The 15,023-nt window shown below is 35.8% G+C and overlaps 1 protein-coding gene across 1 annotated transcript in view; it reads right to left on the reverse strand.

Moving 5' to 3' along the window:
• Nucleotides 1-15,023, reverse strand: part of HIBADH (3-hydroxyisobutyrate dehydrogenase) — a 137,352-nt gene that overhangs the window by 56,254 nt on the left and 66,075 nt on the right. The window lies entirely within an intron of this gene.

Here is a 15,023-nt window from a genome sequence, read left to right on the forward strand (position 1 = left end):
CTTAGTTTCTTTCAAAGTTCAGAAGACTCTAGTATTTGTGGATCCTTCAGCACTTAAAGACCACCATACAGAATATCATTTTTCCATTCTCATTTAAAAAAAATGAGATTCTATTACAAAAAGGAATCTACAAAAAAAAAACCCAGTTCAAATGGATTTAGCTTCTTGTGTTTTCTCTGATAAACACAGATCCTCTAGAAAAAAAATATAGTACTTGATTTTAGTCCCCAACTTCATTTAAAGTGACACATACTTATTTGAAAGAAGATAAAATAAGAGATGCTTGTTTTCTCTCTTTGGATGTAATTATTAGCATTTGAAATCAGAGGCCAAAAAGACTTCATGCTTTGACTTAGGATTAACAGTCTCTTTTGAACAGAGCTATCACTTGTCTATTCAACTTAGTAAAGTAATTGCTTCTTTATTCTCCTTGAAATGTTGTTGTATGCTTTACAAGTACACAATCCCTTCCCTTCAACTCTTATACAATAAGCTCTGAAATGCAAAAGAGTTTTTCTTCACTTCATTTGGCAGCAAAACTTTACCTGAACTGATTTAAGGCTATAGTCTTCATTTCTTCTGCTTAGCGTGAATATTCATATATTTCATTGCAGAAATTATTGGTGTTTTGATTACAGGGGGCTGCCCTGGTCTCTGCTGGGGATGTTACATAGCATATGGTAAATATACATATTACCTTTCTATAATTCTAAAACAAAACTCACATGACTCCAAGAGTTTCAAGTAAGGGATTGTGGGACTATGGGAATTTTTTTCTTTTCCTATTTTATGAACAGGAACCTAAATTTCTGGCTTAGTCATAGAATTATTGTAATAGTTCACTCCCACTTACTAAATAATTACGATATACCAGGCACTGGGTTTTACATATTTACATTATTGTAATTGAATGCTGTGGAATGAATCCTTATGGCCTAGAGATCTAAGTGTATGGGACTTTATCCAGGCTTCTCCCCACCTCAAAATCAATCTGGTTTCCCAGAGTAAGAAGCTGGGCTAGCTGCTCTTTGTGTCCGTATGGTGGTTTTTCATTTCTCTTTGGTTGGAGATTATTATATGGATAAAAAGCACAAACCTTACAGTCAGCCAGGCTCATGTCTGAATTAGCTCTACCTCTACAAATGAGTAGGACAAATTCTTTAACCTCTTTATGAGACCATTTCCACATCAGTAAAATGGGGATAACAACAGTACTGACCTCACAGGGCTTTTGTGAGGATTAAATGAGATGATGTCTGTAAAGTACTCAGCAATTTTATAAAATACCTGGCCTAGTACTTAGTGTATAATCATAAGCTACCTTACCTATCTTTACCAATAAGCATCTGCATGATGATAATTTACTTTCTGTATTACAGCTATTATTCCACAAAACTTTTTTTTCACAGAAATAAGATGATATTTACAAGATGTGTTCTTGTTTTCAAAAGACCCTTATTTTGACTTCAAGGGAAGCTTTATTAAGCATTAATTGTCACACCGCTATTATACAGAATTTTAAAAGCTAAGGAGATGTTAGAGGGAAGTAAAATATATTGAACAGCTTACTCTGTTAACAACCTTGATCTGATTTTTAAAGTAAGGAGAACAAAATTCAGACTTGGCCAATGTTACAAAACTAGTAAAAAGCAAATACCTACACCAAAAGCCAGAAGGAAACAGTATCCCATGATGCAGTCTAATACTCTTATGACAACTTCAAAAAAACTTTTTCTACCTTCCTTTTCAAGAAAAAGCTACCTAATACCTAGGTATTATAGAATACAATATTAAGCATATTATATATTAATAACTTTTTGTGACATTAATTCATGTATTGTTTCATAACCTGCTTTTACTACTAACACAACACTGTAAAATATTTTCATGTCAAATATTTATCTACATCACTGATTCATAATATGTAATTTAATCAATTCTCCCTTATTGGACATTTGGGTTATTTCCAAGGCCTCATCATTTTAAACCAGTGGTTCTTAAACTTTTTGGTCTTACTATTTCTTTATACTCTTTAAATATTTTTGAGGACACAAAAGCTTTTGTTTATGTGGATTATATCTATTGGTATTTACTGTATTAGAAATCAAAACAAATTTTAAAAACATTTCTCAATTGACTTAAAAACATCAATCATAAACCTACTACATATTAACATATTTTGGGAAAAATAACAAGCAAAAAAATTTAGTGAGAAGAGTAGCATTGCTTGACAATTTTTCAAATCTCTTTAGTTCTGGCTTAATAGAAGACAGCTGGATTTTCATAGTAGATTAAATGCAGAAGCAGATATATGTTGTTTTGGTTGAAATATATAAAGAAAAGCTGACCTCATATAGATAATGCAGTTTAAAAAAGTAAGAGAGAATTCTAATAACTTTTTCAGATAATTGTGGATATACTTCTTTTATATTAAACCCAAACTTGACAAATGGTGGTTTCTTAAAGGCTTGTTGCAATGTGGAAAGAACTTTTTATACTATGTTACATTAAAATCTATCCCTCTATTTTGTACTTTGCATCTTTTATCTAGGCATAATTTGGTAACATCATACAACGGTCACTTGGAAAATACTGGTTCAGTTAGTTATGCAGATATTCTAAATTCCCAGTATACAATAACAGAAACTCACATTATTTAACTGCACCAACAATCTTTTCACAAAAGTCTTTAAGGATTAGAAAGTTGTTAAGTTCATATGGTCAGATACAAGTTTTCCAAAATTCTAATTTTTACTTGAAAGATCCAGTTTTATCATTGGTTACAAATACCCTCAGTTGCTTTCCTTGAAGTAAGACTCACTTTTTTCTTTCTATAAGATGTCTTGTTATTCTTTGAAACAAAAATGGTGTTCCACAAAAATGCAGATAGTATAGCTGGCAACTCAAACAATCACCTAAATACTTCTCAAGACAACCCCAATACCAACTGTAGCAGGATCGTTTGGGGCATATTTTCCATTACGTCAAATAAAATATACAAAAGACATGTACTCAACATTAAGATTTAATAAAATTAATAATTTTTAATGCTTCATCAAGGAACATTAAGTGGAATGCTTTATGTGTAGCTGTTAAGAATACGATACCACTGTCTTGACTCTTGCTAAGGGTAGCAGTTTTACTCACCATTCCTTTTGCACCATGAGTATTATTACTCTATTATTAGAAAAATAATTTTCACTTTATGGCCTCCTAGGGATCCATGGAGGGTACACTGAGAACCAGTGTTCTTAACAATGCTAAAAGTACATTCTTATAGTTAAATCTGTACACATATTCTTACTTTGGGGGGATAAATTCTTAAAGTGGAATTACTAGGTAAATTATATATATTTGTAAAAATATACATACATAAATTACTAGGTAAATTTATAGACCTATAAATATAGAGCTTTTATACATACATACAGGTGTGCATGTTTTTTATATATGTATATATGTGTGTATATATGCACACACATATGTATGTATAAAAGTACATGTGTATATTTGCATGTGCACACACGTGTGCATATATACACGTATGTGTGTGTATGTATATGCACACACGTGTGTATGTATATGCACACACGTGTGTATGTATATGCACACACGTGTGTGTATGTATAAAAGTTTTTGATGCATACTACCAAACTGTTCTCTGAGTTGGTTCAAATAACTTACATCACCAAAGCAGTCTATGAGGCTACACATCTTCCCTATCTATGCTAAGACTAGACTTTTGTATCTTTGCCAATCTGAAGGTTAAACGTAATAACTTTTCAGAACCATCCTGACTGCCACAAAGACTGGGTGGCCCCAGATTAGCCAGGAGACACTACATATATTTGCCTTCATTATGGCTCACATTTCATCTCATCAAAATGAAGATATTATTTACCCTGTCTAATTCACTGGGATGATATGAGAAATAATTAGGAAAAGAATGAAAAAGTAAAAAGCATTTGTAAGACGATTCAAAGAGAAACAGATCAAATGTCAATGACACACACTCAAAGGAAGTGTATAAACTGGTTTCACCAGATTTTGGTTGTCCTAAAAGTGAGTGAGTTTGGGGCCTGTAACATTTAAGTTTTCTGTTTTACTGAAAAATGAATCTAGAGTTTTCCTGCCCTTAAAAATGGTTGTATTTTCTAGGTACATGATTTTTTTTTTAAATTTTTTTGGAGAAAATGTTATAAGATGGCAAAATTCTCAATTTAAGAACACAGATGTAAACTTTATTAACAGCAGGCAGAAAGCTGGCCTTCTTCCATGCTATTCTATTCTAATCTAAGAAGATAGGTGGTTATGTAATTCCTCCACATAAATTCAGTCCACCTGGACGTGAAGGGGGAGGTGACTTAACAAACTGACTTCACATCAGTTCACTCATTTTCTCTGCAATTTATTCTTTAAAAATGTTTTTTTCCCTATGAACAATACATTCAATATAAATTATTAGATTATCACCAATTTCTACAAAAGCAAATATGCCCTTGTTGCAAATATGCAAAAACAGAAGGAAAACACAAAAAGGAACATTCTTTCCATTCCAACTGATAGTCTACATGAGCTCTCAGGAAGTTTGGCAACTGGGTTTCAAGGTTTTAAGAATATTACAATAATCCAGAGCCACTGCAGTGTACAGCAATGTGGAAAAAAAGAAAGAGAGAGAGAGAGACAGGGAGAGAGAGAAGGAAGGAAGGAAAGAAGGAAGGGAGGGAGGGAGGGGAAGGGGTTGATTAAAGATGGTTTCATGAATAAAATATATCATGAAACCATCTTATTCTCTGCTAAGACGATTTTACTAACTATAATTTTGCTTCTAGAAATTAAAATTTCCTCAATTCCATCTGAGCAATCAATACTCTAAAAGCATAAAGTGTTATATTCTCTAATTATTTTTACTTTTTAACTCTGTTCTTGACCAGAAATGAAGGGGAAGGGGAAGGGGAGAGACAGAGAAGAAGAAAAAGGAGGAGGAGGAGGAGGAGGAGACAAAAAGAAAAGAGGCCTGCACTCTTAGAAAAGGAGGGAAATCACTCTGTGAGGCGTTAGCTTTGTGGTTCCAACAGTGACCACCTCGACTTTCCTGGGACAGATTTATTCAGCTTAACAACCCTCACTGGTGACTTGTGACATTCTCCTGCCAGTCCCTGCAGGTACAGTACCCTGACAGGCCATTATAAAAAGGCTCTCTAACAGGGCCACTGGCTGTCAGAAGCCACCAGCTGGCGTGCCACAGCCCTGCAGTCGCCAGGGTCCAGCTGCCAGTCTGGGCGGTGCTGTCCATGCTGCGCAACGTGCCACCCAGCTGCTGCATGGTCACGTCCATCTGGAGCTCTCTAGCTAGACAAATCTCTATGCCTGTCAGATCTCTTCAGCAAGCCTTGTTATGCAAATTCAATTACTCAAGTGTGCCCTATTACTGCTGGCTAACTGCTCCTAGAACCGATCTCACACTGACAGTTCACATTTTTTGCTCACCAAAAAGTACCTCATTTATTCTTGCTTTGCTACCTCCTTGTATCATTAAAGATGAACAGCCAAAGTCCATGGTATTCTAACCTCTCTGCAGTGGGCTACTGTTCTCCACAAAGAGCTGAGAGGAAAATTAATTGCAAAAGAAAACCTTCTAATCAGACATGAAGTGGTGTTAAAGCTGCAGATTCCCCACACTTGACAGATGATTTTACTACCAGAAATATGAAATTTAAATCTTAATGACCGAAAGGAAAATCTGGTATAACAAGTTATATTGGACAAAAAAAAAAAATAAATTATTAGGAGAAAATGCTGTAGTAGCTTTTACTAATACCTACTTTTAAATAAAAAGAAAAGAAGTGACAAGAAATTTCATTAGGTAAAGTTCATGTTGATAGCTCACTGCCTTGTCTACATTCTCCCCTCCCCTGCACCCTCTAGCCCTAGCCATGCCACTCCCAAACACATGCACTTCCTCTCCCCACTGCCTATACCCTCTCGCCTTACCGCTACAATTAGGAGGTTTCGTTCTTTTTCAATAACTCATTTTAACCCATCAGTGATTTGAAGGTTGAGATGAGTATTCGAAGCCATTTAACCATTTCTAATCCATTCAAGACAACTGAGAAAAAATTCCAAGGTACAGCTGTAATTCCAAGATTCTCACCCAAGCAACCTCATCATAAAATGAGACATTTTAATCAACTGAGGAGGTAAGAGAAAAAGAGTCCATCAGTAGTTACACTTTCAAAATAGCAGTTTCCACAACATGAGTATAGCAGTTTAGAAGAGAAAGGGAATAAGTAATGTCTGTTTATGAATCATGCAATGATACAAATACCAACAGAAATTTAGCTAAAATAGGTATTACACAGTGATATCTGGACATCAGTCCCCAAGAAATGTTTCTAATGCACAAATCTTTAGGATCTTTACTCTGAAAATAACAATTAACTGTTGATTACAAAACTAAAAAAATGAAAAGGCTGCTGGCCAGGCACAAGTCAAATGTAACCATGTTTCAGGTTTAAAGCTTATGGACAATGGAGGGTTGTGGGTTTTTTTGGTTTGCTTCATTTTCTAAGTGAACTTGGAAAATGTGTAAGGAAAGGAGGTCCAGGATAAATACAAGGCAAGAAGTTTTGGTAAACAGTTTTTATTTTTTATTTTCTTTTGTTTAAGAGATACGGTCTCACTCTGTCACCCAGGATGGAATGCAGTGGCATGATCATAGCTCACTGTAGCCTCTAACTCCTGGGCTCAAGTGATCCTCCTGCCTCAGCCTCCTGAGTAGCTGGACTACAGGTGTATGCCACCACACGCAGCTAAGTTTTTAAAAATTGCTTGTAGAGGCAAGGTCTTGCTGTGTTGCCCATGCTGTTCTCTAACTCCTAGCCTCAAGTGATCCTCCTGCCTCGGCCTCCCAAAGTGCTAGGATTACAGGGATGAGTCACCACACCTGGCCCAGTATAGAGTATTTTAAAATATATCATGAAACCATCTTATTCTCTGCTGAGATGATTTTACTAACTCTATAATTTTGCTTCTAGAAATTACTAAAATTTCCTCAATTCCATCTGAGCAATCAATACTCTAAAAGCACAAAGTGTTATATTCTCTAATTATTTTTACTTTTTAACTCTGTTCTTGATCAGAAATGAAAAAGTAGAGTGCCTATATGCTTGGCCTTAAACCCCTAAAATCCAATTGTTTAGGAATTGCTTTTCAAATGCCTCATTTGTAACCACTTTTTAAAATCAGTATCTCTGACGTTTTGAGAGACCCGACCACAGTTTTTTTAAATTATACTAGTTAAAACTGAAAGCAAACTATTTCACTCAAGTATGTGAATAATATGTATGAAAATTAGGAACTATCTGCATTTGCAGGGACAAATAGCTATCCCACAGGAATGAATTTTAAAATGTGGGAATGGCATTATTAGGTAATATAGGTATATTGAAAATGTGTATTTTTATGTTATAAAATGGTTTTATCAGCATGTTATATTTCCACTTAAAAATTCAGATTAACAAAAAAGGGTAAGTATGCTTCTATTACATTTTTAAAAATCACTAAAATGCTTATATTTGAATTAGGAAAACCTTAATTTTTTTGTTTTAATTTTTATAGTAAATAAAACCTTTTCCTTCAAATCTTTATACATAAGTAGAAAATGAGTAACTAGAATTTATCCTTAAACTATGCTGCTAGCTCTCAAATTCTTGACTAAATGAGAAATTCACATTTTCCCCTTAATAATTCCAATAGTGATTTTAATAACAATAGGAGTAATTAACACTATTCAGTACATACTGTGGATCAGGCACTTTTCTAGACCCTTGAGAAATCAACCCTTGAGGTATGTGTTATATAATAATGCCTATTTCACAGATGTAGAAAGGCACAGAGATATTAAATAACTAGGATATATGCCCACTATGCATCAGAGAAAGTGATTCTAACTCCACTGTCTTCAAATGTATGGTAGAAACTGAAAGGAAAACTGAAATCAAGTACTTGATTGTAAGACAATCAGTAAAAAGGCAATTTGGGGAAATACTTCTCTGTATATAAAATGAAGAGAGTTATGTTCTCTGAGCAACCTTTTCTGTGGCAAAGACTCTGTGGTTGACTTTTGGGTATGTGTGAACATACCCAAGTCATACAACTAGTAAGTGACCTACATTGGAGTCCTGAATCCAAATCCTGTGATCGTCCCATCACACCAAACTGCCTCTTCTCAAAGTTCTAGAAGTCCTGTTTTGTGAACCAGAGTAAGAGTTCTGATTTGGGTTACAACATTCTCAAGTAAGTACTAATGTGTATCTTTCCACAATGGTTACATTAGAACATTCTGATAATGTCAGCCCTGAGGTTAGGATTTTGGTGAGAAAAAAAGAAAACATCAAAATCTCATTTGATTTTCACAAAAAGTCAGGCCCTAAAAATGGCATTAGAGAAAGGAATATGCCCACTCCAAGAGCTTCAATGGTACATCATTTCATTTAAGTCTCAAAATAAGCAATGCATTTAGACTCAGCACCAACAGTCCCATCACTTTTATTTACACCCAGAAAAGTTGAGGCTCAGAAAAGTTAATTTGCCCAAAGTCACACAACAGATAGAGGAAATAACAGAACTCAGATCTGAGTTCAGATTTCTCATGTAAGTGCCCTTTTCACTATACCTAATGCACTTCTATACTGTAATTAATTGTTCTGGCCCATGAGTCAGAATTTCCTGCTTATCCAAAACTGTCCATTTTACAAAGCAAAAAGAGTAGGCCCCAAATTTCCAAACCATCTGAATAGTTTCTTCTTGATACTTTCAGAAGCACTAAAAAACATCAAGGTTACTCATGGAACCAAGTCAGCAAAAAATAAGCACTGTACTTAATAGACCTCTGGTTTGAAGATTTTAAAAGGGACATCTGCTATTACTTAACCACCACCCATCTAATCCCTTTAGAGCTCTACATCTATCTAAACACACCTCAGCTGTAAAGCATTCTGGAGGTATCTGTTAATCCCTTCATAGTCCCAGATAAGGATCTCACTTAATTCTATAAAATACAACTATCACTTTCTTCAAAGTTTGGTCATAATATTAGCAAATATTATTATTTGAATTAGAAAAGCACTTTCTTATACCATTTAAGAAGATACTACCAGGTATGGTTAAGTGAAATTATATTTCCAGCCTTTCAGTGAGGGACTCTGTTCGCTTCAATCCTTGAATATCTCCCTCAAATAACAGACAAATGGTTAAAGGCACGAGACAGGATCTCAGGAAAAATACTAACACTGCAAGAGAAAAGTTGATTTTTCTTTTTATAAGGAACTTAACTGATACCATCATATTTTGGTATCAAATGGTCTCATCTAAGTCTTACATTTTTAATTTGAAGTTTAGCTTTAAGTTTTTCCAAATTGAGGCACCATATAAATTCAATTAGTTAAATGAGTACGATCAAAACATCATTTAAAAAATTCTCTACGAATCTCCGAGACTCTCCAAGTCTCTCCTTAGAAGTAAATTTTAAGTTGGTGAGGACCTGAGCCCTCTCAGCTCACTTAAGATTATCACCTGTGGCCGGGCGTGGTGGCTCACGCCTGTAATCCAAGCACTTTGGGAGGCCGAGGCAGGCGGATCACGAGGTCAGGAGATCGAGACCATCCTGGCTAACACGGTGAAACCCTGACTCTACTAAAAATACAAAAAATTAGCCGGCCGTTGTGGAAGGTGCCTGTAGTCCCAGCTACTTGGGAGGCTGAGGTAGGAGAATGACGTGAACCCGGGAGGCAGAGGTTGCAGTGAGCCGAAATCACACCACTGCACTCCAGCCTGGGTGACAGAGCGAGACTCCGTCTCAAAAAAAAAAAAAAAAATTATCACCTAACCCACCACAAGTTCTGACTGCCTTCAGTGAAGAGCGTGGGAACTTTCATTATTTTATTTAACTTTCATTATTTTATCTGCAAGCATTTACATATACACACAATGTAAGGCATTTATAAAGACAGTATTTTCTAAAAGTACAACTAAATCTGTCCCCTTGAAACTTAGTTTAACAATTTACTTGTTAACCTAGGTAAAAACAGCATCTTTTAAATGGAGTTGTGGGCTTCTAAAATCTAAATACATTGCTATGTTAATTTCTCATGCTAGCCTTTTATATCCCCCAATCAATGTAAATGCTTTTCTGAATACAGTGATTCTAGAAGAACCTTCATGTGAGTGTCTTGTCAATCGAGCTAATCTCATCTCTTCCCACTTTCCTCTCCACTTACAACCAGAAATGCCAAAATCCAGAAATATCAAACTTCCATATTTCAGCAAAAACATTGTGTTATTTCACATTTCTGTATCTTTGTAAATGCTATATTCCCTTTGCCTGAAAACAGCCTTCCCCTTCCTCACTTGGAAAATCTCTATTAATCTTTTAAAACATAATTTGAACCTCACCTATTCCAGAAAGGCTTCCAAATGATGCCTCAAATGTATCAACAGCTTCATTTTGTGTGTTACATTTAGTGCAATGTGTTTTTTATGAATATGCATCTGTCTCACCTAATACATTATGATGATCTTGAGGTCCCTGAGGGTCCATTTATCTTTTTCCTCAGCACTCAGCAGAATGCATGATACAAGAGGTACTCAAATGTTTGCTGGATGAAAGAATGTTTAAGATAACGAAGAGACTATCTGAAGAAAAGAGACTGAATTTTTAGGTCAGAAACCAAAATAGGAAAGATGAGAAGAAATAGCAGGATGAGAATAAAAACAATAAAACAAAAAGTACTCAGACCAACTTGGTTATTTTTTATCCCAAAAGCCACACCTTCGCCTGGCCCCATTCATCCTATGAGTTATTCTTGGTGAATGTTATAGGCTGACTTCTTGTAAAGGCTAAATTTAAGGTACTTTTAGGAAAATAAACAAAAAAAAAAACATGTGACAACTTTTCTCTATATCTACATCTCTAGCTCAAGCTACCATCCGTGTGTGCCTGGACTACTACAATTGCCTCTCACTTGTCTCCCAGCTTTTACTCACACCCTGTCTCTAAAATGTTTTCCACACTATAGCTACCATAATCTTTTAGAAATCCTAATCTGATTATGCTGTCTCCTTACTTAAAACTTTCAATGGCTTCCCACTGTTCTTAGCATATGAACAAAATTAGTAACATGGTGAAAAAGGTCTTGATAGTCCAGCGCAACCTCTCTCTTCAGCCTCATCCAGCACCATACTTCCCTGTTTAAAATGTGCCACCAGGTGCTCAGAGCATGCTTTTCCTCTGTGCCTAGTTAACTCATACTCTCCTTTAAGGTCACAATCAATGGTACTTTTTCCAACAAGACTTTCCTGACCTCCAAGAAAATCCACCTTAGGTAAATACTCCTATGGTTCAATGTAACCCTGCTGTAGCACAGGGCAAAATATGGTACAGTTTTTATGATTATATGATTAATACAGGTTGAAAGGATCCCCAGTCTAAAAATCTGAAATCCGAAATGCTCCAATGAGCACTTCCTCTGAGCATCATGTCAGCCCTCAAAAAGATTTAGATTTTAAAGCATTTTGGATTTTCAAACTAGGGATGCTCAGCCGGGTATGTATTCTGCAAACACTCCAAAATCCAAAACACTTCAGGTCCCAAGCATTTTGGCTAAGCAATAATCAACCTGTATCAGTTCCCCCAAACAGACTGTAAGTTCCAAGGGCAGGGATTGTGTCTACTATTCTGATTGCTCACTTTCCAGGGCCAATGTAGTAACTGACTCATACTAGAAACATAATATTGGTTGAGGAAATGAATAATGCAAACATACATTTTAAAAAAAAGATATTTCTTCAACATAATTTTTCAAAAACCTCCTTCAAACCAAAGCTACCACTGTGTTTAAGATTAACTCAATAAAAGCATTTTCATTAATGTCAGGAACATGACAAGGACACTTGTTATCACTACTATTATTCAATATTATTCTGGAAGTATTAACCAAATGTTTAATAACCAGTTAAGAAAGAGAGAGAATACTTACAAAAAGAGGCAATATGATTTAGGAAAAAAAAGGCACAAAATGATCATTTTTAGACCTAGAAAATCAAAGAGAACCAACTGAAAAACTAGTAGAATAAGAGAATTCAAAAAGGAAGTAGAGTTCAAATTAATATATAGAAATCAATACCTCTCATATGTATAAACATCGATGGAAATTTTTTTTTTAAAAAAGAGGAGTCAGTTTACAATACCAGCAACAGAGACAGGAGAATGGTATGAACCCGGGAGGCGGAGCTTGCAGTGAGCCGAGACTGCGCCACTGCACTCCAGCCTGGGCGACAGAGCGAGACTCCGTCTCAAAAAATAAATAAATAAATAAATAAATAAAATAATACCAGCAACAACAAAGATAAAAAGACTTTGGAATAAGCTGTTGAAGAAATGTTTAGGTTGTTACATAAAGATGTTTTTTGTTGTTGTTGTTTTTTTTTTTTTTGAAACAGAGTTTCGCTCCTTGCCCCGGCTGGAGTGCAATGGCACAATCTCAGCTCACTGCAACCTCCTCCTCCCGGGTTCAACTGATTCTCCTGCCTCAGCCTCCCGAATAGCTGGGATTACAGACATGAGCCACCACGCCTGGCTAATTTTGTATTTTTAGTAGAGACGAGGTTTCACCACATTGGTCAGGCTGGTCTCGAACTTCTGACCTCAGGTGATCCACCCGCCTTGGCCTCCCAAAGTGCTGGGATTACAGGCGTGAGCCACTGCACCCAGCCTAAAGAAAACTTTAAAGTCCTAGTAAGAGACACACAAATCAATGAGTATATCTTATTCTTAAATAGAAAGATTTAGTTGTGTAAATATATCAATTTTCCATAAATTAATCCATAAATTCAGTGCAATCCCAACAAAAATATTAACAGAATGTTTTGGGAGGACCATGATAAAATGATTTTCATGTCTCTTTGGAACAATAAACAAGCAAAAGTAGTCTGAAAAATTCTGAGCAAGGGAAAAAGAGCAATGAAAGACAACTACCCTTCCAGACAGTAAAATAAAAAGCAACGGAAAGTTGTCCTACTCAGGAAACACTCAACAATGAGATATCAACAGACAGCTCAGAAAAAGACCCAAATACATGTTGGAACTGAGTGTATGAAATTAATGGGGCATTTGAAATTAGGGTAAAAAAACAGACTTTCATTAAATATATTTTTAAAAGAAAAAGTAATCTAGATTTCTACGCTCACCCCTTCAACTAAAATAAACTGCAAAGGAATAAAAAATTTAAGTTTTTAAAAATGAAATCACAAAATAACTAAAAGAAGATGTACATAAATTTCTTTTTAATTTTACAAACTTAGTGACAGTAAACCTTTTCTGGATAGGACACCAAACTCAGAAGCCATAAAGGAGAAGACTGATACACTCAACTGTACAATAATTCCAAGCTTCTGTATTTTAAAAATTACCATAAACTGAATAAAGAAAGGACAAACTGGCAGAAAATATTTGCAACATTTTTATCTCCCCACACATATTCATACTCATTAAAATGTAATTTCCAGCCAGGCGCAGTGGCTCACACCTATAATCCCAGCACTGTGGGAGGCTGAGGTGGGCAGATTGCTGGAGGACAGGAGTTCGAGACCAGCCTGGCCAACATGACAAAACCCCCGTCTCTATGAAAAGTACAAAAATTAGCCAGACATTGTGGTACGTGCCTGTAATCCCAGCTACTCAGGAGGCTGAGGCATGAGAATCATTTGAACCTGGGAGGCAGAGGTTGCAGTGAGCCTAGACCGTGGCAGTGAGCCTAGATTGTGACACTGCACTCCAGCCTAGGTGAAAGAGACTCTGTCTCAAAATAAATAAATAAATAAAAATACAGTGTAATTTCCATAAGGGCAGGTGTGTGTGTGTGTGTGTGTGTGTGTGTGTGTGTGTGTGTGTGTGAACAGCTATATTCCCAGGCCTAGACTAGTACTTGGTATATGACAGATAATATTTATTGAATAAATCAATGAGCATTTGATACTTATACATGCCAATTAGAAAAGATCAATGCCTAGCACAGTGCCTGGCAAACTGTAAGTACTCAAGAAATAGCTGCTGAATGAATAAATCTAATAAAATTATGCATGAAGGACAGGAATTAGCAATCACTTTTTAAAAAGGCAAATAAATGGCTAATAAATGTTCTTAAAATGCCCAAACAAGATCATAATTTGGAGGAAAAAAAGAAAAGAAAATCAAAACCACACTATACTATTTTTTACTTCTTATTAGACTAGAAAAGAAATGTAAAGATAATGTATCAGTTCCCCCAAACAGATTGTTGCAAATGTATGAATAAATGCTCTTTTTCCTTTTGTGCTCCTACAACAAAATACCTGACACTGGATAATTTATAAAGAACAGAAAAGTATTTCTCACATTTCTGAGACTAAGAAGTCCAAGTCAAGGTGCCAGCAGGTCTGTTGTCTGGTGAGGGTTCCAGCTCTGCCTCCAAGAAGGCACCTTGAATGCTGTGTCCTCTGGAGGGGAGGAATGTTGTGTCCTCACATGGCAGAAGGCATAAAGGCAAAAAAGGACCAAAGGACCAAACTCCCTCCACCGTGCCCTTTTCTAACATTATTAATCCATTCACAAGGGCAGAGCCCTCATGATCTGAACAGTTCCCAAAAGTTCCCAACACTGTTGCATTGGGAATTAAGTTTCTAACACATGAATTCTGGGGGATGCATTCGGACCACAACATTCTCCTACATTGTTGGTGGAAGTAAAAACTTTGATGAAAAGACTGGCAACATCTACCAAAATTTAAAACACACATACTCTTTGACCTAGAAATATCATTTCTTAAAATTTCTCCTACTGATAAATTTGCCTTTACATGAAAATATCTCTGCTCAAGAATATTCAGAGTAGCCTCTGTAATAGCAGAAGTCTGCCTACAAAATAAAATATTTTGTAGTAATTTGAAAGTATAAAGTAAATTTATTACAGGCTGAATGTCCCTTAT

Source organism: Gorilla gorilla, chromosome 6 (assembly GCF_029281585.2).
Source record: "Gorilla gorilla gorilla isolate KB3781 chromosome 6, NHGRI_mGorGor1-v2.1_pri, whole genome shotgun sequence".
In the NCBI taxonomy this organism is placed as follows: domain Eukaryota; kingdom Metazoa; phylum Chordata; class Mammalia; order Primates; family Hominidae; genus Gorilla; species Gorilla gorilla.